Source organism: Miniopterus schreibersii (assembly GCF_964146895.1).
Source record: "Miniopterus schreibersii genome assembly, chromosome: 15".
NCBI classification, from domain to species: Eukaryota; Metazoa; Chordata; class Mammalia; order Chiroptera; family Miniopteridae; genus Miniopterus; species Miniopterus schreibersii.
In genome coordinates, this window is record NC_138115.1 from 26,696,346 (window position 1) to 26,705,094 (window position 8,749).

Genomic DNA, 8,749 nt, shown 5'->3' on the forward strand with positions numbered 1-8,749 from the left:
CCCACGGCTCTCCAGCTGTGTGACTATGCAGCAGTTACTTCCCCTCCCTGAGCCTCTGTTTCTCCATCTGTAAAATGAGTATGGGACCTGCTTCATAGGGGGTAGTAAGGATTGAATCATATCTTAGCACAGTGACTGAAACAACAATTGATACCATATATATGTGTATGTGTGTGTGTGTATAACTTGCACATATAGACATACACACACATACAGCAGGTCCTCGAATAATGTTGTTTTGTTAAAACACTGATGAGAAAATAAAAAACTGATGTCCTGGCGGGGCCACTGTCAGTGTGGAGTTTCCACGGTCTCCCTGTATCTGTACAGATTTTCTTCGGGGACTCCGTTTTCCTCCCACATCCCAAAGATGTGCAGGTGAGGCTCATCGGCGTGTCTGGATTTCCCAGCCTGAGTGAGTGAGTGTGTGCAGGTGTGTGTGTGATGCGCCCGGTGACGGAAGGGCTTCCTGTCCAGGGTTGGGTCCCACCTTGTACCCTGAGCTGCCAGGATGGGCTCCAGCCACCCAAGACTGGAATGAGAGGGCTGGAAAATAATTATCTTACTTGCTTTTATTCATCTTTCTTTTTTTCCGTCTCCCCACCCCAGCCCAGATTATTTTTATTTTATTTTATTTTTAATTTTTATTTATTTATCTTTATTGTTGAAAGTATTACAGATGTCTCCTTTAGAGCTCACATTTAGCTCAATGTTTAATATTAGAAGTACTTTGGGTTTTTATTTAGAAGTTTGGTGATTTTTTTTGTAACCAGATATATGCCTTAGGGACTTAACTCTTGTTTATATCTAAAGTAAAACTGGTTTCTTATGTATGTTTTGCTTAAAGTCACAGTTTCCAAGAATCTATCGATAATGTTAAGTAAGCACTTATTGTACATGCAGATTCTCCACCCCAGTCCTGCACATTTTTACACACGTACATGGTGAGGTAGCTTCCTAAGGGCTTTCTCTGCTTTCTAAGAGCTTTAACACTGAGACCCCTTCCTACAGACCTGCTCAACTTTGAAGATCACCAGGAGGACTTATTGAAAACACAGATTCCTGCTCCCTCCCCCTTCCAGATTGTGGCTCTGAGGTCATGGGCAGGGCCCAGAAACCTGTGTTGTTAGAAGCTCCCCGGTTGAGTGGCCGGCAGGGCAGGCTTCCAAGCACAGGCTGACACGATCCAATCCACGGACCAGGAAATGCGCTCCGGCCACCGTCGGCAGGACAGATGGAGGTGGGGAGAGGGACTCAGGTCCTCCTGGTCAGAGGCTGTCAGCCGAGTTTGGGGAAGAATGAGTGACAGACCCCGGTCAAGGCCCGAAAGGCCATGGGGAGGGAGGGAAAAACATGAGAGGCGCTTGAAGGAGCCCTGCGCTAGGCAACGGTTGCATGAAGCTCACAGAGGAGGCGGGGCAGTAAAGATGGTTGTGAGTTTGGGGAAGAGGCAGAAGAATGGTCCCCAACATGGCTTAGCAGTGAGAGGGGAGAGGGGATGCCCTGGGGATCTGGGCTGGGCCCAGCCCGCCAGGTAACTGCACAGTGATTGTAAAGGCCGCTGACCTCTTCCCCCTCCCCCGCTGCGCCCTCTGGTGGCTGGAGAGGGTGGGGCCCCAGGAGCAGCCCGGCCTCGGCCTCCGAGGACCTGTTTGAGGCCAGGAAGTGACGATGTCACAGGGTAAGGGAGAGGGAGGGAAAGGCAAAGGGGAAGAGAAAGGAGAAGGGTGGGAAAGAAGGGGAGAGGAGGGGGGAGGAAGAAAGAAAAGGTGAGCAGGAGAACAGGGCGGAGTAGGAGGAAAGGGCGGGAGGTGGGAAACCGGGAGGGAGAGGGGGAGAGGAGGCTGGGGACAGAGCCTCCCTCCAGGAGGGAATGGAGAGAAGACACAGACACAAACTGTCCTGACAAACCAGGCTACAGAGACCACAGCCGGAGAGACATCTGCTGCCACTCCCCCCAGAGGCTTTCTCCGGCTTGTACGCACCTCCCCCAAGGCACAGGAAGGTTTAAATATGACTGGCAAAGTCAGCACAGAGCAAGTATGTTTACAGGCCTGCCTGGGTCCTTAAAGGATGTTCAGGGAGAGGATAATAAGGCCTTTGTTGAGCACTTTCTCTGTCCTGGAGCTCTTTCTAGGACTATGACAGAGGAGCTCATTTTACAGATGAGGAAACTGAGGCTCAGACCAGGTCAAACGCTCACCCTGACCCCACAGCTGGTAAGTCAGAGAGGCAGAATTTGAACCCGGGGGGGGGGGGGTCTGTCTCCAGAATCTGAGGCCCTCCATGAAGGAGGAGGCCGCAGCAGGAACAGGGTGGCCCTCCCCCTTCCTGGGCATCCAGACCCACCCTAGCAGGCCCCAGGTCCCTGGCAGGTTCAGGAGACCAAAAATGCCGTTCTCTCCCAATCATCTGTAATCAGGTTGTGTTTTTCTTAAATCAGCATTCCCTGTAAGTCTCCTTCAAGACTAATTCCGTGGCAAGCAGGACCTCATTGAATGAGACTTGTTAGCAGTCCCCCCTCTGGGGGGTTAGGTCCTGCCTGTGTGCAGAGCCCGCCGGAACTGATGGGCAGAGCTGGCCGCCCAGAGCTGGGCCTTGCACTTGAACCAGCTCCTTATATTCGTGATTTGTGGCTGATTAGAAGGGCAGAGGTGGGGATATTTAATTTTGGCTCACTGATTATACTTGTTATGTAGATGGATCCAATTAGAAGCGGGGGCTTGAGAAAAATGGAACAGTAATGAACCCGACAGAACGTTCACGAACTTTAAAGGCTTGGTCATAGGTTTTCTGGGGCTGGCCCTCACTTGGGCTGCTCCTTGTGCTTCCAGGTTGCTAAGGTTCTGGAAAGTGAGGGGGGACCAAGGAGGAGGCCTAGAAAGAGTGGGCAAAGCCCACCTTTTCTACAATATTTTAACAGAAAATGCATCCATCCTTCTGTGAGCTCCTTCCGTGGTCAGAGGCTGGAGAAGCAAAATGCGTCAGTCTGCTCCTGTCAGGGAAACAGCCGCCCAGGCAGTTCCCGGGGAGGGAATTCGGCGCAGGGAATTGCTTACGCAGGAGGAGGAAAGGCTTAGAAGCCTAATAGGAGATGGCGAAGCTGCCCAGAGCTTAGCAACAGCAGGAAGCTGCCAGTACCACCCACGAGGCACAGAGGGATGCAGGAGGAAAATGGTGTAATTAGAAGCCTCAGCCAAGCAGGGCTGGACCATGGTTATCAGAGGAAACGCAGCCACTGCCAAACAAACAGCCCCAACACAGAAGAGGGAGGTCGAGACAAACACCCTGGCTTCTCCTGTCTTTCCATTTTCAAATCTCTCATCAGTGCTCCCACTGGTAGAAACTAGCCAAAGCCTGCTGCCAGGGAGCCTGGGACACATCATTCTCGGCAGTGCCAACAGAACAGGGAGGGGAGGGGAGGTGTCTGGTAGCAAATGGGCACTGAGGGGCACTCAGGTGAGTGGCTCCCAGCCCCAGCCCTCTAGGAGCTCCTAGCCTGACTCAGACCATTGCAAGGAGGCAGGGGGGTGAGCATGCACCCACCAGCACTATCACCCGACCTGAGTGTGACAGAGAGAATATGGCTGGGAGAGGTTGTCTCTAAGCGAAGGGAAGAAGGAAGAGGGGAGGGGATCCTCATGAACTGACCCCTCCTGTGCCACACAGTACGCCGGGTGCTTTCCATTCATAGCACAGCCTCTTAATCCTCAGCACAGCTTTGCATGGTAACACCATCCCCACTACACAGGAGAAAACTGAGGCTTGGCAGGTAGGGAGGGGAAATGTGCCCAGGGTAACAGGCAAGATATGGCAGGGCCAGGGTGTGGGCACAGCCTCACAGAGCCCAGTCTCCTGTTGGTGTTCCCAGTGCAAGTGGCTGCCTTACGCTAGTCACCCATCCATCTTCGGGCAGATGTGATCTTTTCCAAATACAGACAAACCTTAATTCCAACCTTAAAGGACAGTGAAGTTAATGAAGAAAGCACTTACTGAATTAGAACAAAACAGACTAGTTAATTACTTTTAACTCCTATAAGTATTTACAAGCTCAATGGAAATGTTTTCTTTTATTAAAGTTCATTGTTTTGAGCTTAAAAAGCAATGAAGACCTCTCTAAAACTTCTCCCGAGCCCAGATCCTTGGCTAACTACAATCCCACAGGCTAGACCCCTGGCAGATGGTCTCAGCTGCCCGTGGCTGGGTGTGCTTCAGTGTGGGTGTGTGGCCCCTCTGCTTTGCTGTAGTTTTCACACTTGCAGTTACTTAATGATTTGTGATTTGTGTTAACTGTTGTTCCATCCTCCTGGATCACAAACTCCACAAGGCAGAGGTGGCTCTGGTTTGCGGCCTGCTCCCTAAAGTCTCTGACACCTGCTTGTGCCTCTTTCCTCTCCTGTCTCATCACAGACACAGTCAGCCAGTAAGTATTTTGGGCGTATATATGGGTACCAGTGCCTGTGGCAGATGCCAGACACTTTGCTCCACCAACCTATTCATTCTAAGGAGCATTTATTGATCATCTGTGAACCAGCGGCAGGTACGAAGGAGGTGGTAGCAAAGCAGGTAGACTCCCTCTCCTCACATATTTTGTTTCTAAGCTTCACGGCCTTGCAAGGCAGGTGTCATTCTTCCCACTTTATAAATGAGACTCCAAAGGGTGAGGAAGATTCTAAAAGCACACTCCTAACAAGTGACCGGGCCAGGGCACTAACCTCTTTTCCCTGCCGACACCGGCCCACCTCCTTGCTCAGTAAAGTGGGAGGCAGAGGGAAAACCTACAAATTCACTAGAGCAATCAAAAGACTCTTTGGCTTTATGTGTTTCTCATAATAAGAGAAGAAAATAAAAGGCCCTTGTATTCCACTAGCCACGGTAAACAAGGTCCTGTCTATAAGGCCCTTAACACAGTGCCTGGCATGTAGCAGTCACACAATCAACAGTGGTTAAAACAAAGGTCCTTAATTTTAAAAACAAAATAAAACAGGACCATTTTTTAAAAACCAAAATAGGACAATTTTGACCCCAGGGGACATTCAGCATGCTTGGAGATATTTCTGGTTGTCATAACTGGGGGTGGGGTGCTACTGACATCTAATGGGTAAAGGCAGGGATGCTGCTCAACATCCTATGACACACAGGAGGGCCCCACAACCGAGCATGATCTGGCCCCAAATGTCAATAGTGCAGAAGAGGAGGAGCTGGTCTGGGGAACTTTTTTTGTGTCCTTAATTGTTCTCCTATAACATTATCTTCAGTTGATACAGAGCGATTGACCACATGGCTAATTATCTAGAATACATAGGAAGGCTGTTTTTCTCTTGTAATACAGTATAGGATTAATCTGCTTCGCCCCAACTTCCAGGGTCTCAGAGTAGTTGCAGCTGCCTTCACAGACCGGCTTTGGGGTGTTGTCACTGTTTGGCTCATCCCGTCCCTCTCGGTCTTGCTGGTTCTCTCGGGAACATGGAAGACTTGGCCAAAGCCTTCTTTGCAGAAAGTGTCAGGATTCCAAAGATTTAGTCAATATTTTTAAGTGATCACCCTCCCAAAGTTTCTTGTCTCCCCACCACAGGCCTGGAGTCCCTTCTTAGCTCCATCATGACATTTGGGGAATGTTAATGCATTTCCAATAATAGGAACCCTGGAAGCCAGGAAGAAATAGTACTGCTCCCTCCGATGAGGGTAAGGTTCTGGAGACTGCAAAGGCATTAGCTGGGAAGCAGCTGCATTCTCTCCAAGTCAGGATCCCTAGTTTATTGTGTACAACTGCACCTCAATAAAGCTTTTTTTTTAGTCAAGACTACAGTGGGAACCTGGTTATAACTCTACTATAAGGGTAAGGAAGGAGTTCAATAAAATTCACAGAACTGGAGCCATTGGGGGGGGGGGGCAGGGCGGGTAACTTAGTGGTCATCTATCCCTTCCCTTCTAGAAGCCAGAGAAGGAACTGGCTAAGATCACTTCGTTAGTGATGGAGGGAGCCGGGACTCACATTTGGGTTTTCCTGACTACCTCCACTCCAGGACCCTTCCAATTACGATGGGGCCTGAGGAAAATAACCACTTCACTGAAAGCCATGCCCCCTCCCGTGGTCTTATTTCCAAGTGGGAAGAAGTGACAAAGCACAGCATGGGGTCGGGACCACTGAAAGAGGCACCATTTCATTATGACCTGTCTTCTGGTTTGCATGGCATTTTCATTCTTGTTATCATCTGTGATCTTCATAAGAACCAGGAGAGAAAGTGGATATTATTAAAATCCCCTTGGCAGATGAGGAAACTGAGGCACAGAGGGATTACTTGATTTTCCCCAAGTCACCCAGGTAGCTAAGGCAGAGCAGGCACTTAGCCATAGTTCTCCTAACCAGTGGACAAGGAAAGTGTTCCAGAACCTCCCCCACAGCTCTGGGGCTCACATTTATTGCAGACCCAGGAATTCCAAAAGGCAGAAAAACCATAGGGTATCCAGAAACCCCTGGTGGGGCCCACCCTAGTTTGGGAGACTCCCTTGAAAAAGGAGAGAAGGAGCCCTGGAAATGAGCAAGACACAGGTGGACCCTGACGCCACCTCTAACTCATGGACCTGAATTGTGGGCATCCCACTGGCCAGAGAAGCCCATGCCTCTCACTGGCCTCTGGGAAGGGAAGCCTTCTTGACTCTGCCTCTCCCATCCAAATAAGAAAGAGAAAAGGGCCACATCCCCCCACTCCCAGCACCCCTCCAGGAGCAAAGGTTAAGCCCTACCGGGCAGCAAGTGGACTTTGCCCCTTGGCTGCTTTGAAAATTGGTTTATCTAAAGTTCAGTTTCCAACCCCTTAGTTTGCACCAAATGTCAAAGGGAAACTTCTTGGAAGGAATCCCATCTTCCAATGGATAAATCAGTGTGTTTGCCCTAATGGAGTTGATGTTCCGTCTGGCAGCACCTGGGCCAGTCTACCCAGATCTGCTCAGATGGCTTCACTTCCACAGTGCCAGGGGGGAGCTGCCACCGCCTCTCTGCATAGGAATGTCCTTCCTCTCTCCCTTCTCCCAGTCCCCTGCCTGTCACACCCACACAGGGAGGACTTTGCCATTAGCTGATAATGGGGAGTCTTGGGACAAAGGTCACATGGAGGCAGGAAGGGAAAATGAAAAAGCAGACCTGTGGGCAGGAAGCAGGAATGGTGGCAGGGAAAAGAAGTGCCAGAGAGCAAGTAGTTGGTCGGTGGCCAAGGGCTGCAGCCTGAGAGGGAGGGTGGGTGTCAAGTGCATTTCAGGGTTGTTCTTGAGTGGACTGTTACATATCAATCCAATCCAATTGTAGACAGAACAAACAACTCAATCACCCGTGGGCCTCCCTCCTGCCCTCTGGGCCTCTGTAGGATTCTAGACCAGAAACAAGCTCTGAGTGGGCAGGGAGGGGAAAGAAAGACCTACTGCTGAGCCTCTGCCTGTGTGACCCTGAGTCAGTTTCTTAACCTCTCTGAGCCCTTTTCAGGAAAGTAGATAGACTAATCCTTGCCACCTCTAGAGGTTACCATGGATCTTCAAGGAGCTCCAGGATGTCTCAGTCCCACAGACCTGGTGTCCTTCCTGTGGGCAGTGTGAGGTGTGTGTTTGTTGGGGCCTGCAGAGAGGTAGCTTGTATGCCCAACCCACGGTCTCCCCTGACCAGTTTCCAATTGGGTCTCAGATTTGTTTTGGGATCTACCCAGCTCCAGAGGGAAACCATGTTATTGGTCTGGGGTACCCTAAATTGCCCAGTCAGGCGGCAGGGAAAGATTTACATTGCATGGTCGGTGAGAGGGCTCTTGTGCTCTTCCCCCACCTCACAAAGAAGCAGTTGCTTGCCATTTTCCCTGGCAGTCATCTTGAGACTCTGAAGAGAAGTATCTTAGAAGGGTCTACAGCAAGGACGGCAGAGTCACAAGCAGAGCCTGCATTCTTGATGACATCATTGAGCCATCTATAATCCCTCTCCTGAAGCCTCTGGACTCCTAGAATTGTGAGGGAGGAAAAATCCTATTTTTCAATTGGAGTTTCTCTAACTTGCAACCAGCCCATCTTAACTGCCCACGATGAGGGCTTCTTTCTCACACCAACCACTGAAACCATCACGGGTGCTGCCTCATTTATATTCACACAGCAGGAAGAAAGGCAGCCACTTGGTGATGGGACAGAAAGAGGCCAAAATCTCGCCACCACCCCAGGATCACCGGTCACTCTCAGGTCCAGCTGTCACGCAGGCCCTCCCCTCCTCCCAGCCTGTCCCAGGTCCTGAAACGCTTGCCCCAGATCTGTTTCCTTTCTGTTCCTGAGTCTTCCCTAGACCTGGAGGGAACCCTGGACCCTGACCCATGCAGGCCCTCAGGCTTTCTGGCCTTACCTGTGCCAGGTGGCCCAGAGGGACCCTCTGTCATGGAAGAAGCCCTGCCTATGTCCTGTGGTTGGTGGAAGCCACTGAAGGGCTCCAGGTAGTAGGAGAGATATGCTCTGGACAGAGCTCCATTTTTAGAAAAACCCCACTGGAGGCCATGTGCAGGGTGGATCATACAGTGGGCCCATCAGCCTGCACCTCAGCCTCCAGGCCCCAGGTCTAAGCAAGGCCGAGGGGTTGATGGCTCTTCTCTGGAGGCCCAGCTTCGACACCGAGCCATCCTTTTGAAAGGCATAATAAATATATAGCAATAAAAGCTACCAGTTTTGAGAACTTACCAGTGGTAGGACCCTCCTATGTATTTCCTTATTTAGTCCTTACAATATCTCA